The sequence below is a fragment of the Siphateles boraxobius genome, unplaced genomic scaffold, assembly GCF_051911475.1.
Source record: "Siphateles boraxobius isolate OS27281-9 unplaced genomic scaffold, OSU_SipBor_1 41, whole genome shotgun sequence".
NCBI lineage: Eukaryota > Metazoa > Chordata > Actinopteri > Cypriniformes > Leuciscidae > Siphateles > Siphateles boraxobius.
In genome coordinates, this window is record NW_027509042.1 from 32,077,483 (window position 1) to 32,102,793 (window position 25,311).

Below are 25,311 nucleotides of genomic sequence, written 5' to 3' on the forward strand. Positions count from 1 at the left end.
ACCTTACTTTTTACTTTTCTTCCTTTCTAACCATTCTTTCTTTTTTACTTTTCTTTCTTTCTTTTTTACTTTTCTTTCTTTTTTCAAACTAATCTTTCTTTATTTTCTTTCTAACTTCTAATTTCTAATCTTTCTTTATTTCTAACTAATCTTTCTTTCTTTCTAACTAATCTCTTTCTTTCTAACTAATCTTTCTTTCTTTCATTCTTTCTTTCCTTCTTTTTTACTTTTGTTCCTTTCTAACTATTCTTTCTTTTTTACTTTCTTTCTTTTTTCTTTCTTTCTTTTTAACTTTTTTTTAACTTTTCATTTCTTCCTTTTTTCAAACTAATCTTTCTTTCTTCCTAACTAATCTATCTTTCTTTTTTACTTTTCTTCCTTTCTAGCATTCTTTCTTTCTTTCTAACTATTCTTTCTTTTTTTACTTTTCTTCCTTTCTAACCATTCTTTCTTTTTTTACTTTTCTTTATTTCTTTTTTACTTGTCTTTCTTTTTTTCAAACTAATCTTTATTTATTTCTAACCAATCTTTCTTTTTTCTAACTAATTTATCTTTCTTTTTAACTAATCTTTATTTTTTCTAACTAATTTGTCTTTCTTTCTTTCTAACTAATCTATCTTTCTTTCTTTCTTTCTTTCTTTCTTTCTTTCTTTCTTTCTTTCTAACTAATCTACTTTCTTTCTAACTAATCTATCTTTCTTTCTTTCAAACTAATCTCTTTCTTTCTAACTAATCCATTTTTCTTTCTTTCTTTCTTTCTTTCTTTCTTTCTTTCTATCTTTCTTTCTTTCTTTCTTTCTATTTATTCTTTCTTTTTTACTTTTCTTCCTTTCTAACTATTCTTTCTTTTTTACTTTTCTTTCTTTTCATTCTTTTTAATTTTCTTTTCTTTATTTTTTCTAACTAATCTATCTTTCTTTCTAACTAATCCATTTTCTTTCTTTCTAACTAATCCATCTTTCTTTCTTTCTTTCTTTCTTTCTAACTATTCTTTATTTTTTCCTAACATTTCTAACCATTCTTTCTATTTTACTTTTCTTTCTTTTTTCAAACTAATCTTTCTTTCTTTCTAACTAATCTTTCTTTTTTCTTACTATTCTATCTCTTTCTTTCTAACTTATCTATCTTTCTTTCTAACTAATCCATCTTTCTTTCTTTCTAACTATTCTCTTTATTTCTTACGATTCTCTCTTTTAATCTAAGGTTTCTTTCTTTCTTTCTTTCTTTCTTTCTTTCTTTCTTTCTTTCTTTCTTTCTCACTATTCTTTCTTTTTTACTTTTCTTCCTTTCTAATTATTCTTTCTTTTTTACTTTTCTTTCTTTCTTTTCGTTCTTTTTTCAAACTAATCTTTCTTTATTTCTAACTTTTTTTTTTCAAACAAAGTTTTATTTCTTCCTAACTAATCTTTCTTTCAAGCTGATCTTTTTTCGTTCTTTTTTCAAATTGATCTTTCTTTCTAACTACCTTTTATTTCTTTATTTTTTATTTTTTATATCTTTATTTTTCTAATTAATCCATCTTTCCTTCTTTCTTTCTATCTAACTATTCTATCTTTCTTTCTAACTATTCTTTCTTTTTTCCTAACATTTCTTTCTTTCTTTCTTTCTAACTATACTATCTTTCTTTCTAACTATTCTTTCCTTTTCCTAACATTTTTTCTTTCTTTTTTCCTCACATTTCTTTCTTTCTCTCTTTCGTTCTTTCTTTCGACTATTCTTTCTAACTATTCTTTCTTTTTTCTTTCTTTCTTTATTACTTTTCTTTCTTTCTTTTTAACTTTTTTTTCTTTCTTTTTCAAACTAATCTCTCTTTCTTGTTTCTTTCTTTCTTTCTCTCTTTCTTTCTTTCTTTCTCTCTTTCTTTCTAACTATTCTTTTTTTTACTTTTTTCTTTCTTTCTTTCTTTTTTACTTTCTTTCAAACTATACTTTCTTTTTTACTTTACTTCCTTTCTAACCATTCTTTCTTTTTTACTTTTCTTTCTTTCTTTTTACTTTTTTGTTTCTTTTTTCAAACTAATCTTTCTTTATTTCTAACTAATTTTTCTTTATTTCTAACTAATTTTTCTTTATTTCTAACCAATCTTTATTTTTTCTAACTAATTATCTTTCTTTCTTTCTAACTAATCTTTCTTTTTTCTAACTAATTTATCTTTCTTTCTTTCTAACTAATCTATATTTCTTTCTAACTAATCCATCTTTCTTTCTTTCTTTCTTTCTTTCTTTCTTTCTTTCTCACTATTCTTTCTTTTTTACTTTTCTTCCTTTCTAAATATTCTTTCTTTTTACTTTTCTTTCTTTCTTTTCGTTCTTTTTTCATGTCCTTTTCTTTATGTTTTTCTAACTAATCTATCTTTGTTTCTTTCTAACTAATCTATCTTTCTTTCTAACTAATCCGTCTTTCTTTCTTTCTAACTAATCCATCTTTCTTTCTTTCTTTCTTTCTTTCTAACAATTCTTTATTTTTTACTAACAATTCAAACCATTCTTTTTATTTTACTTTTTTTTCTTTTTCAAACTAACCTTTCTTTATTTCTAACTAATATTTCTTTATTCTAACTATTCTATCTTTCTTTCTTTCTAACTAACCTATCTCTTTCTTTGTAACTAATCTATCTTTCTTTCTTTCTTTCTTTGTCTTTCTTTCTAGCTGTTCTCTTTCTTTCTTACTATTCTTTCTTTTAATGTAATATTTCTTTCTTTCTCACTATTCTTTCTTTTTTACTTTTCTTCCTTTCTAATTATTCTTTCTTTTTTACTTTTCTTTCTTTCTTTTCTTTTTTCAAACTAATCTTTCTTTCTTTCTTTCTAACTATTTATTTATTTCTTTTTTCAAACTAATTTCTTTCTTTCTAACTAATCTTTCTTTCAAGCTGATCTTTTTTTCTTTATTTTTTCAAAATGATCTTTCTTTCTAACTACTTTTTATTTCTTTATTTTTTCAAACTAATTTTTATTTCTTTCTAACTAATCCATCTTTCTTTATTTCTATCTAACTATTCTATCTTTCTTTCTAACTAATCTTTCTTTTTTCCTAACATTTCTTTCTTTCTAACTATACTATCTTTCTTTCTAACTATTCTTTCTTTTTTCCTAAAATTTCTTCTTTCTTTCTTTCTTTCGTTTTTTCTTTCTTTCGACTATTCGACTATTTCGACTAACTATTCTTTTTTTACTTTCTTTTTTATTACTTTTCTTTTTCTTTTTTACTTTTCTTTTCTTTCTTTTTTCGAACTAGTCTTTCTTTATTTATTTCTAACCAATCTTTCTTTTTTCTAACTAATTTATCTTTCTTTCTTTCTAACTAATCTATATTTCTTTCTTACTAATCTATCTTTCTTTCTAACTAAATCTATCTTTCTTTCTAGCTAATCCATTTTTCTTTCTTTCTTTCTCACTATTCTTTCTTTTTTACTTTTCTTCCTTTCTAACTATTCTTTCTTTTTTACCTTTCTTTCTTTTTGTTTTCGTTCTTTTTTCATTTTCTTTTCTTTATTTTTTTCTAACTAATCTATCTTTCTAACTAATCTATCTTTCTTTCTTTCTAACTAATCCATTTTCTTTCGTTCTAACTAATCCATCTTTCTTTCTTTCTTTCCCTCTAACTATTCTTTATTTTTTACTAGCATTTCTAACCATTCTTTCTATTTTACTTTTCTTTGTTTTTTCAAACTAATCTTTCTTTATTTCTAACTAATCTTTATTTTTTCTAACTATTCTATCTTTCTTTCTTTCTAACTAATCTATCTCTTTCTTTCTAACTAATCTATCTTTCTTTCTAACTATTCTCTTTCTATCTATTATTTCTTTTAATCTAAGATTTCTTTTTTCTTTCTTTCTCATGATTCTTTCTTTTTTACTTTTCTTTCTTTCTTTTCTTTCTTTTTTCAAACTAATCTTTCTTTATTTCTCACTATTTATTTATTTCTTTTTTTTTCAAACTAATTTTTCTTTCTTTCTGCAAACTTTTTCAAACTTTCTGGCTAGGCTTTTCCAAGCCAACTTAAAGTTTGTCTACGAACTTTACCATCTAGTTATTATTTTTTTTTACAAATTACTATTTAAAAACTAAATTTGATATGCCTGCTTCTTGTTTTTTATTTGTCTTAACCTTCCTACTGAATGTTTTAAATTCTAGTGTTTTGACAGTGCCAGTAATATAATGTGACAGTAATATATTTTGTGACAAAGATCTTTGTGAAATAACCAATCACTGGACTTAGTCCTGTTTAGGGCATAGCTGTGGTGATAGGTGAGTCATCTAAACACAAGAAGATCTAAAGTTTGGTTGTGAGGAAGTTGTTGCCATACTAGCTAGCCATGAGTCCAATGAAATTGTGGTGAATACGGACAACATCCGTCAAGCAAGTTTGTAACGGCTATAGAGAAACACTTGAAACTTTGGAACAGCTATAGGATGTTGAGTTGAGTTGGAGGTTAGGAATTATAGAATACAAATGCCAGCATATCAGGTGCCTGTGTGTTTAATTGCTTAGGTGGTGTATAGAAGCAGTTAAAGGCACTCAGCAGACCCCGAGGCACAAGGTGGTGATATTCATGACAATGCAAGTTTTATGAAGCAGTGGATTTGTCCCAACATTAGATTAGGATAGTATGAAGGTAGCTGCTGTCAGAGGAAAGGTACTTATTAAGGCAGCCAACATAGATCAAACTCCCTACACTGTGATAGTGTTAACCTTGAACTCCAGCTGATTTTTTTTTCCATGTCTTTTTCCATCTTACATCTTCACATTCCTCACTACTTCATCCGAGATACCCTTTGACACTGTGATTTTTAAGATTTGGTTATACTATATATTGTCAAAAAAATGCATGTTCATCAAAACATTTTGGACACTGGATGCTGGAAGTAAAGATGCCCCAATAAGGGGTTTTCATTAGTGCCAACTGTGAGAGAAGGGCTCCTTTAACCATCTGTTGGTCTTTGGTCATTTTAAGCCAAGTATTTGTAATTTTTAAAATTTCCAATTATTTTTGGTCGAAAAAACTAAACAAAACAGAACATTATTTTGGGTAAAATCTACAAATCAACCACAATGAAGTAGACTTTGATAATACAGCAAAACTCAGCAAAAAGAACGTCTCGTTACGTATGTAACCTTTTGGCGCTTTTCCACTACACAGCACCAGCTCGCCTCAGCTCGACTCGACTCGCCTTTGTTTGGTTTTCCACTGTGTAAAAGTTGTACCTGTACCTGCTTTCGGGTACTTTTTTTTCGTATCACCTCTGGCGAGGTTCTAAGCGGGCTGAGGCGAGCTGAGGCGATGCTAAAATGTGACGTGAAACACTGCAGAGTGTTGATTGGTCAGAGAGAATCATCACAATTTACCGCGTCATCATTGCACGCGCCAGACAGAGCTATTTTTTTCAGCAGTGTTTCGTTTTGCTCTTCTGAAACAACGTTTGTCTTCTTGGTGTGAGAAATAGCCATATTCCGAGGTTAAAAAACAGCATTCACTCAATTTCCTCCATTGTCCTGTGTGTGTGTGGGTAGCGGTTGTGTGTCGCGTAGTTCCTGTGGCGTCGCTATGACGACGAGGTACTATCTGTAATGGAAACCAAAGCGAAAAGAGAGCCAAGCCGAGTCGAGGTGAGTCGAGTTGAGCTGATACTGGTAAAGGAAAAGCGGCATTAGTTCCCTGAAGAGGGAACAAGACGCTGAGTCGCAACGCTGCTGGAACGCCCCTGCGTGATTGCGCCATGAAGCACGTATGGAATCAGTCCAATGGCGAGACGGAATATCATAGGCAGGTGACGTCATCGACCAGGAAACTATAAAGCACCCCTGAATCACAACAGCGCTAAATTCTGAAACGCTGAAGCAAGTCAATCACGGGCATGCTGGGAGTATGGAAGGGCGACGCAGCATCTCATTCCCTCTTCAGGGAACTAGGGTTACATACTTAACCGAGATGTTCCCTTTCAAGGGAACTCGAGCTGCATCGAAACGCTGCGGTACTGCTAATACCCACGTCGCCATAAGAGCAAATGTCCGTCTGTGTGAAGTCAGAGCGCACATTCGGACAAAAGCACCTGCGCACCTGGAGTGGAGCTGAAGTCAAGATCGTAGAACCTCACGAATGTGTGCAGTGAGGACCAGCCTGCCGCATCACAAACATCATGTAGGGAAACTCTGGACAATGAAGCTTTAGAAGCAGCCAAACTCCTAGTTGAGTGAGCTTGCACAGCTAAAGGTGAAGGTTGACCAGCTGACTCGTAAGCAAGTGAGATTGAGGTGTGGACATAAGCATCTTGGGCCCTCCCGGGCAGAGCAGATTTAGTTTCTATTGGTCTGACGTCAAAAAAGGTGGAGGACAGAAAGCCTGCAGTACTATTGGTCTAACAATATTAATAGGGACCTTAGGAACATAGCCTGGCCTAGGATAAAGAAAGGCCTTAACCATGCCAGGCAAGAATTCCAGGCACAAGGGATAAACCGAGAGTGCTTGAATGTCTCCTATTCTTTTGAGAGACAAAACAGCAAGAAGAAATATAGTTTTTGGATTAATGTATTTCTCATAAAATTCTTCAGTGGGCTCGAACGGAGATAGGGAGAAGCCTTCTAATACAACAGCCAAATCCCATGTCGGCACCCTCGTGCGGACTGCTGGCCTCAGCCTCAAAGTGCCACGAAGGAAACGTGTTAATAATGTGAGTCTCCCCAGAGAAACTCCATTCAAAGGGATGTGGTAAGCAGCTAGTGCCACCACATACACATTCAGTGTGGAGGGGGATAACCCTGCGGAGAAGTGCCCCTGCAGGAATTCCAGCACTGCATCCACTGGGCAGTTAACCGGATCCAACAGGTGCTCTCCACACCAGGAAATGAATAATTTCCACTTCAAGGCATATAACTTCCTTGTGGACGGAGCTCTGGCATGGAGGATGGTCTCCACAACCTTGGTTGAGAGACTTGAACTTATGAGCTGGGCCCCCTCAGAGGCCAAGCCCACAGTTTTCACAGTTCTGGGCAAGGGTAAAGTATCATCCCACTTGCCTGAGAGAATAGGTCCCTCCTGATCGGCATCTCCAGAGGAGAGCCGTCGAGGAGAGACACTAGGTCCGCAAACCATACTCTAGCCAGCCAGAATGGGGCTACTAAAAGTAGACTGACCCCGTCCCGGCGAACCCTTTCCAGAACTCCTGGGAGCAGAGCAATCAGGGGAAATGCGTACAGACGTGACCTCGGCCACGCCTGCACCATAGCGTCCAACCCCAGAAGGGGTGGATGGCTGAGAGAGAACCACAGTGGACATTGTGATATCTCCTTGGAAGCGAACAGGTCTACCTCTGCACGACCGAGACTCTTCCACAGGGCCTCGACTCTTCCACAATCATTCCCTGGGCCTCGGCCCCTGCCTTGACAGGATGGCAGCCCCCTGATTTAGATACCCTGGGAAATAAATCGTCCCCCAATGAAAGAAGCTTCCCCTGGGCCACTGGAGAATCTGGTGAGCCAGCTTGTATGAGGGGCGCAATCGCAGATAACCTTGATGGTTTATGTAAACCTTGATGGTTTATGACCACCGATGTGTTGTCTAACCGAACAAGCACATGATGGCCCCTCAGGTCTGGGAGGAAGTGTTTCAGGGCCTGGAACACCGCAAACCTTTTTTAGACAATTTATATACCACGAGAGATGATGGTCCTGCCACAGACCTTGGGCTGGGCGACCACTCATGATCGCCCCCCAACCCGTGAGGGAAGCATTCGTCATTAGTGTGACGCGACAACAGCGAGCCCCCAACATGGGCCCTTGGGACAGGAACCAAGGTTCTTTCCACATGATTAAGGCAAGTAGGCAGCCCCGCGTGACCTTGATCGTGTGGAGCGGGTTTCCCCTCAGGGATAACCCCTTGGTCCTGAGCCACCACTGCAGCAGTCTCATGTACAACAGGCCACAAGGTATAACATTGGACGCTGCTGCCATTAGACCTAACAGTCTCTGAAACTGCTTTACAGTGAGCGGCTGGCCTAGCTTCACTTCACTTTCACGCCTGAGAGAATCAAAGCAATACAAGCAGGAGACAGGTGTGCCTGCATCGTTGTCGAATCCCATACCACACCCAGAAAAGTGGTCCTCTGTAGCAGAGATAGCACACTTTTCTTGACATTCAACCTAAATTCTTAATGCGCATGTGAACGCCATCAGCGTCTATCACAGGTTCACGTTTAAAGTCTGTTTAGAGAGAACGGTGTCGTCTTAGCGGCCCCTAATTTAATAACAAATGATCATTTAGACGGAAGTGAATCAATCAAAACTAAATTTATCTGGAAAAAACATTTTTCAAGAGCCACTATAAAACCAAACCAATCTCTGTTACCTTAAATTATATGTTTATCTCTGTAAAGCTGCTTTGAAACAATCTACATTGTTAAAAGCGCTATATAAATGAGGATGACTTGACTTGACTTGACCCAAACCCAACTTCTTGATGTGAGCGAGAACGACATCTCGATGCCAAACCACATGATGCTCCGATTGAGCTAGAATCATTCAATCGTCAATATAGTTCAGAATGCGGATGCCCTGGAGTCGCAGTAGAGCCAGAGCTGCTTCAATACATTTTGTGAATGTGCAGGGAGATAAAGATAGACCAAATGGAAGAACACGATATTGGTGCGCTTCGCCACCGAAAGCGAACCTCAGGAACTTCCTGTGTTGTGAAAGGATGGAGTACACGTCCTTTAGATCTATCGTGACAAACCAGTCCTCGGATCTGAATTGTGACACGAGTGAGCTTTTTGAATTTTAGCTTCCCTACTAAGCGATTTAACAGGCTCAGATTTAAAATTGGACGCAACCACCCATTCTTATTTGGGACAATGAAGTACCGACTGTAATAAACGGACTCCCTGTTGGGAGGAGGAACCCGTTCTATAGCCCCCTTTTTCAGAAGAGTTTTTACCTCACGTTCCATTACCAGAGCCTACTCGGGGCCCACCAGTGGTTAGGACCTCTCTGAATCGTGGTGGACGAGACCTGAACTGAATAGTGTAACTGTTTTCGATGGTCTGCAGGATCCACTGAGATATATTTGGAACACTTTTCCACTCTGACAGAAAATCTACTAAGGGTAGCAGTCTCTCGAGACTGACCTATGGAGTATTTCGAGCAGTAGACACAGTGCCCAGTAACGGCGCACCGGCAGGGAACAACTGGTCTGACTGCTCTAAGCCCCTCCTTGGAGGGAGCGAGCACCCCTCGAGAAAACGCTCCCTGGGACAGTCTACGGCCCGGCATAAAGGCAGGGTTGGCAGAAGGGTCCCCTGAGGGCTCAGAGAGATCTCAGACAGAGAACATCCTCACTCTCGCTCATGTCTTTTAATAGGCCGGCCTGGTATGCCTGCAGTATGGATATAGTGTGCAGGCATGACGTGGCCTGAACCGCCACTGAATAAGCTTTACCCACCGAAGCCGAGGTGTTTCTGAGTGGCTTGGAGAGTAAAGCCGGTGCTTTAAAAGACGATGCCGAATCAGGGGAGAGATGGCTAGCAAGCGTCTCTTCCGGTCTAGGCATCGCCCCATAACCATGCTGTTTAGACCCATAAATGTTTGAATATATGGACATTTGTACTGAGAAGTGTTGTTTTTAATATAATTCTTTTGAAGCATTGGTGCTTAATGTAACACTATCAAGTGTAAATGATAAATCACGTTTGAGATTTGTGCTGGCTACTGTATACAGGCCACCAGGGCACCATACAGACTTTATCAAAGATTTTGCTAATTTTCTATCAAAGTTAGTACTGGCAGCAGATAAAGTCCTAATTGTTGGTGATTTTAATATACATGTAGATAATGAAAAAGATGCATTGGGATTGGCATTTAAAGACATTCTGAACTCTATTGGCGTTGGACAACACGTGTCAGCACCTACTCATTGTCATAATCATACTCTAGATCTAATATTATCACATGGAATCAATGTTGATGCCGTTGGAATTCTACAGCAGAGTGATAACATCTCAGATCATTATCTAGTCTCGTGTATACTTCATTTAGCTAAGGCTACAAAGTGTTACAAATATGTTAGACCTATCACTTCTGCCACTAAAGATCGCTTTATTAATAATCTTCCTGATCAGTTTCATCTCCTCAGCATCCCAGATAGCTTAGATGAACTCGATACTGCGACAGAAACTTTTGACTCTCTTTTCCAGCACTTTAGACACAGTTGCTCCTTTACGCTTAAAGAAGATTAAAGAAAATAGTCCAACGCCGTGGTACAATGAGCACACTCAGGCCCTTAAGAGAGCAGCCAGAAAAATGGAGCACACTGGAAGAGTTTTTTCGCATTTCATGGAAAGAGAGCACAATTATGTACAGAGAGGCCTTAAAAGCTGCTAGATCTGCTTATTTTTCAAACCTATTACAAAAAAATTAACAAAACCCTAGGTATTTATTTGAAACAGTGGCTATATTAACTAAAAATAAAGCTTCAATCACAGACGTTTCCAAGCAGCACATCCGTAATGATTTTATGCACTTCTTTACTTAGATTGATAATATCAGGGAGACAATTATAACTATGCAACCATCTACTACAGTATCGCATCAGGCAGTGCATTGTAGTCTCCTTGAGGAAAAAAATTATTCATTCATTGCTATAGGAGAGGAAGAATTCTCCAAACTCGTTAAATCATCTAAATCGACAACAAGTATGCTAGACCCTACTAAGTTATTGAAAGATGCTTCCAGAGGTCATAGATCCTCTTCTTAATATCATTAATTCATCTTTGTCATTAGGGATACATACCAAAAACCTTTAAGCTGGCTATGATTAAACCGCTTGTTTAAAAAAAAACTAAATTGATCCTGCAGAATTAGTCATTTACAGGCCGATCTCGAATCTACCTTTTCCGTCAAAGAAACTAGAAAACAACTATGTTCCTTTTTAGAAAGAAATAGTATCTGCGAGTTTTTTCAGTCAGGATTTAGTCCGTACCATAGTGCTGAGACAGCTCTCAGTCACAAATGATTTGCTCTTATCATCCGATCTTGGTTGTATCTCTCTATTAGTGCTACTTGATCTTAGTGCTGCATTTGATACTATTGACCACAAAATTCTTTTAAATAGACTCGAAAATGATGTTGGTATTATAGTCAGGTTCACTACAGTATATATTTTTGTGGGAATTTTTGGGAATTTGCTAAACTATACATTTTTGGAAAGGTTATTGTATAAGGAGTCAGAAAATCAATGTTTGCATTTGCCCACATGTCTACGTGGCGGCCATATTGAATTTTTTTCAAATGGCCGCCGTAAAACTTTAATTTGTAATATCTCTGCTTCTGAATAAGCTGGAATGTTGATTTTAACTGATAAACCCACATTTTCAGGGTCAGGGAATCCAATGGTGCTAGTTAAAAAAGCTACAAGACGTTACCACATTAACCCAAAGATGCATAAGTGGGTAAAACTTGTTTTCTTGCAAGATCATTGTAATGAAAAGGTGTTCGTGTCATGATTCTGCCTTCTCGTCCCAGATCTTCTCTTGTCTTGATGCAGGATCATGACAGACTCATGTTTTTATGTGTAAGCACATGGCTGTTTGTTTGGGCTGTGTGCTTGCGTTGTCCTGTCACCCCGCCCCGCCGCCTTGTTATCTCATCTTGTAATTATGTCATCGCTTTCACCTGTGTTCCTGATTAGTTTGCTCCCTATTTAATCCCCTCATGTTTTCTGTCCTGTGTCGGTATATTGTCATTCATTGCGTGTTAATCTCTGTGACCGTCCTGTGAGTACTTCGTCTGAATCCTGTTCAATGAGAATTGTGAGTTTGTGTAGCTGTTTGTTTCCTGTCTAGTCATCGTCGAGTCAGTATTTATAATCTTGTCTCCTCCAGTCCTGTTTTGCCCCCTCGTGGGTTTTGTTTTCTGTTTTGTGCCATAATAAACCTTGTGTGTCTGCATTTGGGTTCTCTCCTTCAACCACATGACAGAATGTACCGACCAAAGAAGAACCCAGCAGACTGTATGTCTTCTCCTGCTAAACCACAGCCGACTGACCAAGAACATTGGTGGCAGTTGGCCATCGCCGACAGTAGAAATGGAAGACTTCCATTCCCTCCCCAGGGTGAGTTGTCCCTGAAAAGAGAAGAGATTCTTCCTGCCTGAGGTCCTGGTTTCTCGCCATTTCATCGCCGGTCTCAATTCTCCTCCTCTGTCTGACAGGAGGAGCTGATTTGTCGCCCATTTTGAGCAGTTGTGGATTGCTTATCTCAGAGAGCGCCAAGGGGTCCCACAAGGTTTTCATCTGCCATGCTTCCAGTGCTCCCGGAGGGTCGAGTCCTAGCTGTCGTCACTCAAGGGGATCAGGGCGTCTCCGTTTCTTCTCCCGAGGTTTGATCCACACCCGCTGATCTCCGTGGCAAACGAGGGAGATGGATTTCATGGGATTCTCCTTCGGAATCATCTTCGACAGAGTCAACGCTGTCTGGGACTGTCCTTCCAGCACCAGATACGGTCCCCGTGGAGCTTCTCCAACCGGCCACTTGTCCAGCTATGACATCTGCACCGCGTCCTAGGAGAAAGAGGAGGAAGGGAGCCTTCCATCCTTCGTCTCTGCCCGCCCCAGAGCCCGCTACTGCAAGCGCTGCCCCAGAGCCCGCTACTGCAAGCGCTGCCCCAATTAATGCCCTAAATTAATACATGATTAACTAACTGTATTTTTCTATGTACATTTCTGAAATGCACTTTCTGTAAAGCTGCTTTGAAACAATATGTATTGTGAAAAACGCTATACAAATAAATTTGAATTGAATAACTAGGAGTTCCTTTTATTGAAGAGTTTAAAATTGAATAACTAGGAGTTCCTTTTATTGAAGAGTTTAAAATTAGCTAATGTAAAATGTGGATGTTCTGGAACTATCGACATGCACAATTAGACCACAGTATGATTAAGCAACCTTTTTAATTAGACAGTTTCTATACATCATCACTTTCATAGATCTTGGGAATCGTCATTGTTCTGTCACTGGCTGCTGCACTGACACATGTCAGTACAGGCTAAGTCCTTAGCTCTGCAGGAGCATCTCCCAGAAGGGCATTCAGATTTACACTTGCATTGAACCAACTCAAGGATGGCCTTTGAGGATGGGAGGACCTCTGTGGTCACTGGTTTGAGCATGCCATCCGAGTGTTTGAAGTATCTGTTTTGCAGAGGTTCCAGCGGTGGATCCTGCAGAGCAATGGCTGCCTGTGCCCATACTCTTGCTTGGAAATGGACTCTCAAGATGTGCTGCTTCAGAGTTCCAAGTGTGCTGGCCATCGGGACTACCGGGGATGAATTCTTCTCCCTCAGGATGGTAGAGATTCCCGGTGGGCCGACGTGCTTTTTGGGCTGATACATAATACTTTTTTTTTTTTTTTTTTTTGTCTTAGTGGCCCATAAAACTCGTACATGGGCCCATTCATTTGTTTTGTTTCATTGGCGGCCCAGTGTACCATATGTTTTGTAAAACAATGTACTTGAGGGATGACACAGCTTATATAATATGTTGTTCATATAATATATATATATATATATAAATATATAGCTGATATAATATGTATAACTATACCTGTATATCAGAAGTCTGAGGAGCAAATGTCATATATGACACACTATACAGAAATATTATCTAGCTTAGTTAGCTTTAGTCATATGTGTATAACTATGTTGTTGAAATGTATAACATTTTCTGAGGTAAAATGAAAATAATACTTACTATACATGTGTTAGATGCTCTGTAAAACAATGTTCTTAAGGGATGACACTTCTGATATAGCAAGTCTGAGGAAGAGCCATTGGCTCAAAAAATCACTGCAAATAAATCTTTCAACAGGAACTTTGCTATTTTGTGTGGGGATCACTCTCAGCACGCATTCTAGAAGGTTTGCAATGTGCATGTTTTTGTAATTATTCCCACAATAAATGTAATAACAAATTGATATAAAGTGATATAAATTAATTTTTTATTTTTTGAAGAACAGCTGGAGTATGAAATGATAACTTTTCATTACAAACATATTGCAAGAAAACAACCACACAGGGTAATGTTTTACCTACTTATGCATCTATGGGTTAATGTGGTAACATCTTGTAGCTTTTTAACTAGCACCATTGGATTCCTTGACACTTACAGTGTGGGTTTAGCAGTAAAAATCAACATTCCAGTTTATTCAGAAGTCGAGATATTACAATTTTAAATTTTACGGCGGCCATTTTTTAAACTTCAATATCGCTGCCATATAGACATCTGAGAAAATGCAAACATTGATTTTCTGACTCCTTATACAATAACCTTTCCAAAAATGTATAGTTAAGCAAATCCCCACAAAATTCCCACAAAGGTTAAAATCAGAATATAATGAACCTGACTATTAGTGGAATTGCATTTGCACGGTTTAAATCATACTTATCTGACCGTTATCAGTTTGTAGCAGTAAATGAAGAGATTTCTTATCAATCGCAAGTTCAGTATGGAGTACCACAAGGCTCAGTACTAGGACCGCTGCTGTTCACTCTGTACATGCTACCCTAGATATCATTAGGAAGCATGGCATTAGTTTTCACTGTTATGCTGACGATGCTCAGCTCTATATATCTTCACGCCCTGACAAAACTTACCAATTCACAAAATTAACAGAATGCATAGCTGATATAAAAAACTGGAATGACTAGTAATTCCCTACTACTTAATTCTGAAAAAACAGAGATTCTAATTATTGGACAAAAAACTTCCTCACATAATAACCTAGACAGTAGTCTAACACTTGATGGCTGATCTGTCAAGTCTTCGTCGTCGGTTAGGAACCTGGGTGTGCTCTTTTGATTATTGTAATTATATTATGGGTGGTTGCCCTGCACACTTAATAAACAATCTACAGCTGGTCCAAAACGCAGCAGCTAGAGTTCTTACTAGAACCTTGAAGTATGACCATAATACCCCGGTTCTGTCAAAACTGCATTAGCTCCCTGTTAAACATTGTATACATTTTTAAATATTGCTGATTACTTACAAAGCATTAAATGGTTTAGCTCCCCAGTACTTGAGCGAGCTCATAACGCATTATAATCTTTCACGCCTATTGCGATCTCAAAATTCCGGCCAGTTGATAATACCTAGAATATCAAAATCGACTGCTGGCAGTAGATCCTTTTCCTATTTAGCACTTAAACTTTGGAACAGTCTTCCTAACATTGTCTGGGAAGCAGACACCCTCTTGTCAGTGTAGCGATTCTTAGCTCAAATAAGGGAATATAAGATCATGGATATGATCCGTGAATAAACTACAGTTATAATATTATCCCTAATGGGAATATTTCACCAACGTATCTGTATGGGCAATTCAACACAACAAATTGTAATCAATTACCCATACAGGGAGGCAAAATTAGATCAATTTTTATATCAATTCTCAATCACAATGTGTTATGATTAAATATTAATATATCAATTGTCTATTATATATCTATTTTCAGGATAACCATTAATGGAATTAATTTGTTATCGAATGGTTTGTTCGTCCAGCAAACTCAAAAAAGGCTATCCTTTTATGGCCATGAAGGTTCTTTTGGCCATGAAAAACAACTTTCTCGTCTATAAAAGAAAATACTATCTAAAGTATCAACAATCTGTAAAGTGCGTAGCTTTGATCGGACATTAAAGGGACTTCAATATGAGCACAACCAGAATCAATAAATGAGTATATATGGTTTTAATAAAGAAAATACTACGTATATCGGTGACTAAGATTACACAGATTAAAAAATATATATATACAGTACAATAAAACAATGAAAGAGGATGAGAATCAGAGAGAGAGAGTAAAGGGAGAAAAGATGAGAGGGGTTAGATCACGAAGGATCACAGAATGGCAAATTACCTGGACGAAAACCTTTAAGAGACAACAAGAATCAAATCTCCCTATAAACAGGGGGTTAAACAAATCTTAATGCTTTGAAACTTCAATAAACGAATACTTGCAAATATTGCTCTCTTGTGTTGTAGTCAAAGCGTGTGTGTGGCTGTCTGTTGGAGCTGCGCGCGTCCTCTCGGTTCTTCGGAGCTGCGCGTTCACGTGCAAGGTGGTCCGTTCCAAGTAAAGTTCGGCAGATGATTCAGGCTAAGTTCATTTCACTCGTTGGTGGAAATGAACAAAGGAGAATCCGAAAATGGAAAATAAAACTTAAAGAAAGAAACAAACAAAATAAAACGAAGAGAAGGCTTGAAGAGCCTTGAAGACCTTGGAGGGAAGAAGTAAGAGAGTGGTTGAAGAGTAAGAGAGAGAGAAACTGACGTTCTGTTCTCTTTAAGGAAACTCAGTCCACGCCTCCTTGGAGTGACACTGACCAATAATCATTCAGCAAACCTTAAGCGGGAAATTTCCTTTGTTTCTTCTAGCAACCTAATTTGCATGGTTTATGGCAGTGGCAGAATTTTTTTATTTTAACGTCTCAGGTTAAGTATGTAACCCTAGTTCCCTGAGAGGGAACGAGACGCTGCATTGAGACGCGGTGGGAACGCTCTGCGTGATTGCGTCGTGAAGCACGTGCATAATCAGTCCAATGGAAGAGCTAGACTTCATAGGCGAGTGACGTCATAGACCAGGAAGCTATAAAGTACACCTGAAAACAGACCGCGACAGCTTCTGAAAAAGCCTGAAGCAAGTCGATCAGGGCATGCAGGAAGTATGGCAGGAAAACGCAGCGTCTCGTTCCCTCTCAGGGAACCAGGGTTACATACGTAACATGAGACGTTCCCTTTCAAAGGAACTCGAGCTGTGTTGAGACGCGGTGGGAACCCCATACCCACTACGCCATAAAGACAAATGCCCGTTCTGTGTGAAGTCCTTGCGCACACTGAGAAGAAAGCAACCTAGCCCCAGGAGTGGAGAGGTGTAAGTCATAAAATTTGACAATGTAGTTGGTGAGGACCAGCCTGCCGGATTACAAATGTCCTGAAGGGGAATACCCGAAATTAAGGCCTAGAGGCAGCCATACTCCTGTAGAATGGGCCTGAACAGCCATAGGTGAAGGCTGTCCGGCCGCTTCATAAGCAAGTGAGATAGCCTCAACTACCCACTTGCTCATCATCTGTTTAGATGCCGGGCAACCTATCTTAGGTGACCCGAAGCAGACAGATAATTGTTCTGATATACGCCACTGAGCAGCTCTGTGGACATACGCATCCAAAGCCCGGACAGGGCTATCAGGTTAAGTTTTTCCTGATCTGGGGTATTAAAGGTGGAGGACAGAAGGCCTGCTGCACAAATGACCCGCACATTTAGTAGGGACCTAGAAATACAACCCGACCTGGGGTGAAGAAATACTATCACCATAGCAGGTGCAAATCCAAGTACGTGTAGGCCTCAGCCTCATGTACCACAGAGAAGACGAAATTAAGGATCTCTCCTCAGAGATAACCCAGTAAAGAAACATTCATACAGAAATCAAGTACTGTACCCACGGGGCAGAAACAAGATTCAGAAGGCGTTCTCTGCACCAGGCAGAGAACAGCATATTTAGTCTTCTCGTGGAGGAAGCTATAGACTGGAGTATGGTCTCCACGACCTCGGTCGAGAGACCTGAATCTATGAGCTGGGCCCCTTCAGAGGCTGAGCCCACAGTATCCACAACTCCAGAGCTCCCAGGAGCAAAGATATCGGGAAAAGCGTATAGGTGTAGCGGCAACCACACCTATTACATCACATCCAGTCCAAGCGGAGCTGGATGCATTAGGGAGAACCGCAAGGGCAATGCATTGTACATGCGTTGCGAAAGGTCGACTTGTAGTTTGACCGAAGTTCGCCCTAAGAAGCTCCACCACCACGGGGTGAAGTCTCCATTCCCCGGGCCACCGCCCCTGCCTCAACAGGATATCTGCTCTGATATACGAGACCATCAGTGTGTTGTCCGGACCCTTCGCCGAGCAACCACTCATGATTGCCCCCGACTTGTGAGGGAAGCATCCGTCGATAGCATTATGCGTCGACAAGAAGCCCCCAACACTGGGCCTGGGCGAGGAACCAAGGTTCTTCCACATGACCGAGGCACGAAGGCATAGCCGCGTGACCTTGATCATGCGAAAACGGATTTCCCCTCTGAGAAAACCCCTTGGTCCTGAGCCACCACAGCAGGGGTCTCATGTACAGAAGGCCAAAAGTAACTACGTTGGAAGCAACTGCCATGAGCCCCGGGCCAAAGACCTTTCACCAAGCGGCCACTCATGACCGCCCCCCATCCTGTGAGGGAAGCATCCGTCGATAGCGTGACGCGTCGACAAGAAGCCCCCAGCACTGGGCACTGGGCGAGGAACCAAGGTTTCTTCCACATGACCGAGGCACGAAGGCATAGCCGCGTGACCTTGATCATGCGAAAATGGATTTCCCCTCGGAGAAAACCCCTTGGTCCTGAGCCACCACTGCAGGGGTCTCATGTACAGAAGGCCAAAAGTAACTACGTTGGACGCAACTACCATGAGCCCCAACAGTCTCAGAGACTGTTTTGCAGTGAGTGACTGACCTAGTTTTACATTCTTTACGGCTGTGAGTATCGCAGAAATACGTGCAGGAGACAGACGTGCTTGCATTGTTGTCGAATCCCATAATACACCAAGAAAGGTGGTCCTCTGAGCTGGGAGGAGTACACTCTTTTTGGTGTTTAGCCGCAACCCCAACCCCCTTATGTGGGACAGAACGATATCTCGATGTTGAACTGCCAAAAGCTCGGACTGAGCTAAAATCAACCAATCGTCGATATAATTTAATACGCGAATGCCCTGGCATCTCAGAGGAGCCAGAGCTGCATCCACGCATATTGTAAAAGGTGCGGGGTGATAACCTAGAACGAAAGGAAGAACCCGATACTGGTATGCTTCGCCCCTGAAAGCAAACCTCAGGAATCTCCTTTGATGAGGATGGATAGATAAGTAAGCGTCTTTTAAGTCTATTGTGACAAACCAGTCCTCGGACTGAGTCTGTGACACAATCATATTTAGCGTAAGCATTTTTTGCTTACTTTGAACTTAAGATTCTGAAACCTGCTGTTTAATTGACGCAGGTCTAGAGTAGGACGCAACCCCTCATCCTCTTTTGGAACAATGAAAACCCTGACTGTCTGCCAGGAGGAGGAATCCCTTCTACAGCTCCTTTTGCAGAAGTGTCAGTACTTCCTGCTCCATAACCAAAGCCTGCTCGGGGTCCTCCACAGTGGGGAGTAGTTGGCAGTAGTTTCCACGCTGCCAGAAATTCTACTAGGGGAACCAGTCTCTCAAGACTGGCCTCTGGATTTGGTTGAACAATCACTACGGTGCCCTGAAGCGGCGAACCGGCAGGGAACAACCAAACTGACTGTTCTACGACCCTCCTCGGAGGATCGTATGGGGACGCTACACCTCGGTGCCCTGAACGGCGAACCGGCAGGGAACAACCGAACTGGCCGCGTTGCGACCCACTTCAAAGAGTTGCACCCCAGAGGGCGCCGAGGAGAACCGATTTCTCAAAACCATCCCTACCCCGGAGGGGAACACCCTTTAGAAGCCTGATAGCCTCGGCGTCAGGGCTTCCTATTTGTCCAAGCTTTTTTAGAGATAAAATAGTCCTCAGATCTTGCATATCTCTAACTGGCTAGACTGCTACCGCCACCCAAGTCCCCCTCGATTGTGGAGGACCCAAATGGCGATGCTCGTTTTGCACTCTGTGCTGCGAGGAGCTTAGTAGACCGAGACTGCTTGGCCCAGCAGACTCAGGAACATTAGATTGGTGAGGAAGAAACCTGTGGAACGCCGCTGAATTGTTTATTTCTTAGTTTATTGAAAGCGGAGTGTCCAGAAGAACAGACATAATTTTATCTTATTTTTAAATCAGAAAAACGTATATATATATATATATATATATATATATATATCACTCCGTGGCCACCAGCAGGAAAACAACCGAACTGGCCGTGCTGCGACCCTCCTCAGAGAGTCGCCCCCCAGAGGACGCAGAGGAGAAACGATTTCTCGAAACCGTCCCTCCCCAGTATAGTTTTTCTGTTTTTGCACAATGTAATTCTCGAATAGCGTCAGTGCTGACAACCTCACATTCATCCATGTCTTTATAATTCACCCACCAGCGCTGCCTAATAACATTTTTCTTTATTTATTTAAGATGGCTGGTGGGTAACGTCAGGGTTAAAAATGATGACGCCGACTCAGGAGAGAGAAAGCTAGCAAGCGTCTCTTGGTGTAACTGTCACCCGAGTAACTGTCATACCATAATACTTAATACCCATAGCATTACTATAGTTAGACGTTTGGGCATTAAACACATAAAATAGAAACCGGCTTATTCCACGATCTCGACACCTCAGTGTGGTGTGGAGATAGGGAAAAACGGCAGTCCCCGACGAGGAGGCTGAGATACAGAGTTTTTCTGTTTTTAGATTTATTTCATCTAATAAACTCTTTTTATTTTCACTCTCATAATGTTCAGCTGGCCAGAAAATATTTAACTAGCAACAGCACTAGATAAACCTCCTTTTAAAGCTCCTTTTTATTCAACAGAGTTATGAGCTGACTTATTTATTCATTTATTGAAAACTCAAACATCTGTCTTTTTCTTAATATCTTTATTTGTTTTGTTCTCTTTTTTAAAAACAAAAACAAAACACTAACGATATCAATTCCTCGGAACTGGAATCGCCAGCACTGGATCTGGCAGATGAAAGTTGAGATAGGGCGGGGCCCGTCCCAACCCCCGCTGTCAGATCCGTTTGCGAACCCCAAAATGCGAGTCGCCGCCGTGCATCGGCAAAAGCGGGACCCACATGGGGAGCGCGAACTGATCCGTCCTCCTCGAAGAACGCCCGGCGGGAGCGGAGCGTCCTCATGGACAGCTTCTCGCAATGCTCACAGTCAGCCCACTCGAGAACTGACTGCTTTTTTGGCATGCTCCACTCCCAAATAGTACCAGAAAGCTGATGTGTGTGTCCCCACCCGTGATATAACGTGGGCAGGGAACAACACGAAGCTGCTTGCTCTCTTTTGCCATAATATATATATATATATATATATATATATATATTGCAACTTGACAGACAACAATAAATATGACAAGGACAGAATACACAGATCGCTTGCTGAAGGCACAGAAGCTGTCGAGGTTTGTTTTCAGGTGTGCTTTATAGCTTCCTGGTCTATGACGTCACCCGCCTATGACGTCTAGCTCTTCCATTGGACTGATTATACACGTGCTTCACGACGCAATCACGCAGAGCATTCCCACCGTGTGTCAACTAGACTCTCCCCTGTGAAGGCCTCATCGGCACGACAGCCATCGGCACTGATCCAAAACAAACTCGCCTCCATACTCGCGTGATGACTCTGGTCTTCAAACAGATGAACTGTATATTATAATGTTCCGATCCAATCTGCCTTCTGACTTGTAATGCAGCCTGAATCATAATCATACACTGTTCGTTCGTTGGCCAGAGGAGAACTGGCCCCCCGACTGAGCCTGGTTTCTCCCAAGGTTTGTTTCTCCATTCTGCCACCTGATGGAGTTTTGGTTCCTTGCCACTGTCGCCTTTTTCGCCTTTCTTCGCCTTTGCCGCCATTGGTTTTTGATTTGCTTAGTTGGGGACATTTAATTTTATATTTAACAATATTATTATACCATTATTTTCCTGTTATCTCTGTAAACCTGCTTTGAAACAATCTGTATTGTAAAAAGCGGTATATAAATAAAGGTGACAACGTTTGTGGACTAAATATACAGTATGAAACCGACTTTTTCCAGGACTTTGACACCTCGGTGTGGAGGTCAGGAAAAAATGGCAAGCACCGGCGTGGAGGCTGCATATGGGAAGGCAGAAAGCGTTCATCAAGTTTACTTTTCTGCCTTGACTCTTGTTTATCAGCTGGCCACTCTATGCCTAATTTGTCAACAGCATGAGTGAGCACCTCCACTAGCTCCTCACATGCAGGAGACTGAAGTGACGAGTCTTTAGTATCTCCTGTCCCGATCGGTCCGTCTCAAACCCCGCTGTCAGATCCATTTGCGAATCCCACGTCTGAAGTGCCCCACGTCCGTGGGGAGCACGAACCGAAACGCCCTCCTCGAAGAGCGATAAGCGGGAGTGAAGCGTTCTTAATGGTAAACGCTCACAATCAGCCCTCTCGAGAGCTGACTGGGCATGCTGAACTCTCAAACAAACAACACATAGTTGGTATGTTGGTATGTATCCTCACCCGTGAGATAACGAGTGCAGGGATGAACACACTTCCTGTAATGTCGGTAGTCATTATATACAACCCCAAATCAGAAAAATTTGGGACATTTTGTAAAATGCAATAAAATCAAGAATCTGTGATTTGTTCATTGTTTTTAACCTTTTATTAGCTGACAAAAGTACAAAGAAACGTTTCCAATGTTTTCACTGACCAACATAATTGTATTTTGTAAATATGAACAAATTTTGATTTTGATGGCTGCAACACACCCCAAAAAAGTTGGGACAGAGACCAAATAAAAGTGAAAAGATTATCCAAATTAGATTATCCAACTCTTTTGAAACAGTCCACAATGAGCAGGTGAATTGGTAATAGTTGAGGGTATCGTGTTTGGGTGTAAAAGTGCTTCTCAGTCTTTTTAAGCAAAGATGGGTCATGGCTCATCACTTTGTGCCAAATATCTTGAGAGAATTGTCAAACAATTAAAAAAAATCACATTTCTCAATGCAAGATTGCAAAGCATGTATGCCTCTCATCATCTTCCATTTATAATATTGTCACAAGATTCGGGGAATCCAGAGAAATCTCAGTCTGTGTTGGGAAAGCAAGTGGACCTCTGTTGAATGTGCGTGACCTTTGAGCCCTCAGATGGCATTGCACAAGATACCATCATGCTAATCCGTTAAATACAGCAACATGTGCTCAGGAGTAAATTGGAAACCATTTTCACTGAACACAGTCTGACGCTGCATCAAGAAATGCCACTTGAATCTCTGTTACGCAAGGAGAAAGTTTTACATCAGTTCTATGTGGAGATGCCGGCAAGTTCTCTGGGCCTGAGCTCATCTCAGATGGTCTAGAAGACAGTGGGAATGTCTGCTGTGGTCAGATGAGTCCATGTTTCAGCTTGTTTTTGGGAGAAAATGGACATTGAGTTCTCAGTCCCAAAGACGAAAGGGACTAACCAGACTTTCACTAGTGACAGGTGCAAAAGCAAACATCTGTCCTGGTATTGAGATGAACCATTGCAAACGGTATGAGTAACTTGCATTATTGTGAAGGTACTATTTACATGGAGGCATATATTTGGATTGTACAGAGACATAAACTGCCATCAAGATGACATCTTTCCTGGGAAGCAAGACAATGCCAGGCCTCATTCTGCACGTGCTAAAACGGAGTGGTTTCTAGACACTCTGCACCATAGAAGGGATGTGCCTGCCTGTTTACTGCAGTCCAGATATGTCTCTTATGGAAAATGTACGACCCATCATGAAAAGGAGAATCAGGCAACGGTGACCACAGACTGTCGAGCGGCTGTCTTGTATCAGACAAGATTGGGCAAATATGCCACTAGCAAAACTCCAACAATAAGTATCCTCAACTCCCAAATGATTAAAATGTGTAATTAAAAGGAAAGGTGATGTGACACAGTGGTAAACATGTCTCTGTCCAAACTTTTTTCGGGTGTTTTGCAGCCATCAAAATCAAAACTTGTTCATATTTACAAAATACAATTATGTTGGTCAGTGAAAACATTGAAAAAACTTTTCTTTATACTTTTGTCATGTAAAAAAAGGTTAAAAAGAATGAACAAATAACAGATTCTTGATTTTATTGCATTTTACAAAATGTCCCAACTTTTTCTGATTTGGGTTGTAGTTCAGAGGTCTTCAATCCTGCTCCTGGAGGGCCACTGTCCTGCAGAGTTTAGTTCCAACCTGTTTCACACCTGCCTTTGTATATTCAAGTGATCCTGAAGAGCTTGATGAGCTGATTCAGGTGTGTTTGATTAGGGTTGGAACTAAACTCTGCAGGGCAGTGGCCCTCCAGGAGCAGGATTAAAGACTTCTGATATAGTTTATTAATGATAATGATAATAATATATAGTATCAACTAAGGACAGACAAAAACACTTTTCAGACAATGATTCACACAGAGCGCTTGCTGAAGTCACAGAAGCGCTGTTGTGATTCATGGGTGCTTTATAGTTTCCTGGTCGATGATTTCACCCGCCTATGAAGTTCCGTCTCGCCATTGGACTGATTCCATACGTGCTTCATGACGCAATCACGCAGGGCGTTCCCGCAGTGTTTCGACGCAGCTCGGGTTCCCTTGGAAGGGAAAATGTCCTTTCACTTTCAACTGCTTTTATTTCCAACAAATGTCTAAACATATGTAAACATTTGTATAAACATAAAAAAAGATTCAACAACTGAGACATAACTTACTGAACAAATTTAAAAGTCATTTGACTAACAGAAATGGAACTAGTTGGAACTACAGGGACTCAAAATACAGTGTGCTAAAAAAGGGATGTTTCTTTCTTTCTTCCTTTTTTATTTGCTGAGTTATATGCAATACAGGCATCTAGTGGTTAAACCACAGTATCACGTAAGATTTTCTTTACTTCTCCCACCAGCTGGCACACATTTGCCTTCCATTGGATTGAACATACCTTTGCTTTTACACTGTGTAATAATTGAAAATATACATTTTTTGTTCTAATATTTGTAATATTTTAACGCATTCTCATCCTTTGGCGTCATATGTGACGCCATATGAAAAAACGGCGAAATACTACGCACATGGCACCCTTTATCGTCAATATAACACGTACTGTGATGGGTAGGTTTAGGTGTGGGGTAGGGTCTGCATCTCATATTCACGCTAAAGGATGCCAGTCAACTTTATGACGCCTTAAGTTCGCGTGTTATATTCACACTAAAGGTTGCCATGTGCGCAGTATTTCGCTGTTTTGTCATATGGCGTCACATATGCCGCCAAAGGATGAGAACTGGCTCAATATTTTGTATAGAAATACATGGTGCATAGAGGTGTAAAATGTCTTGACATATAAAAAATTATTATACATCCATTTCATTGCAAAAAAAAGAAAGAAACCTGCCTAGGACCACATGTGTGATCCCTAAGTAAGGAATACCATTTTTTGTAAATGCTTTGCCTGAGGTGTAAAGAGCTGTAAGTGCAGTGTGAAAGTGTGTCTTGCATCAAAAATAGGACCTCTCTCAGAGCATCCTGCACCCCTGCTCAAACTTCATTCCCACATCTATGCATACCTCTATG

General features: G+C 40.2%; 1 protein-coding gene and 2 long non-coding RNA genes across 3 annotated transcripts in view; all 3 read right to left on the reverse strand.

Moving 5' to 3' along the window:
- prkcaa (protein kinase C, alpha, a) overlaps nt 1–25,311 on the reverse strand; it is a 407,934-nt gene that overhangs the window by 124,606 nt on the left and 258,017 nt on the right. The gene's annotated exons all lie outside the window — the stretch shown is intronic.
- Nucleotides 392–1,086, reverse strand: LOC143706850 (uncharacterized). Its single transcript, XR_013193041.1, has 2 exons — nt 1,008–1,086; nt 392–433 (listed from the first exon to the last, which is right to left on the reverse strand). It is a non-coding gene; the product is annotated as an uncharacterized LOC143706850 (long non-coding RNA).
- On the reverse strand, nt 1,643–2,967 carry LOC143706852 (uncharacterized). Its single transcript, XR_013193043.1, has 2 exons — nt 2,919–2,967; nt 1,643–1,700 (listed from the first exon to the last, which is right to left on the reverse strand). It is a non-coding gene; the product is annotated as an uncharacterized LOC143706852 (long non-coding RNA).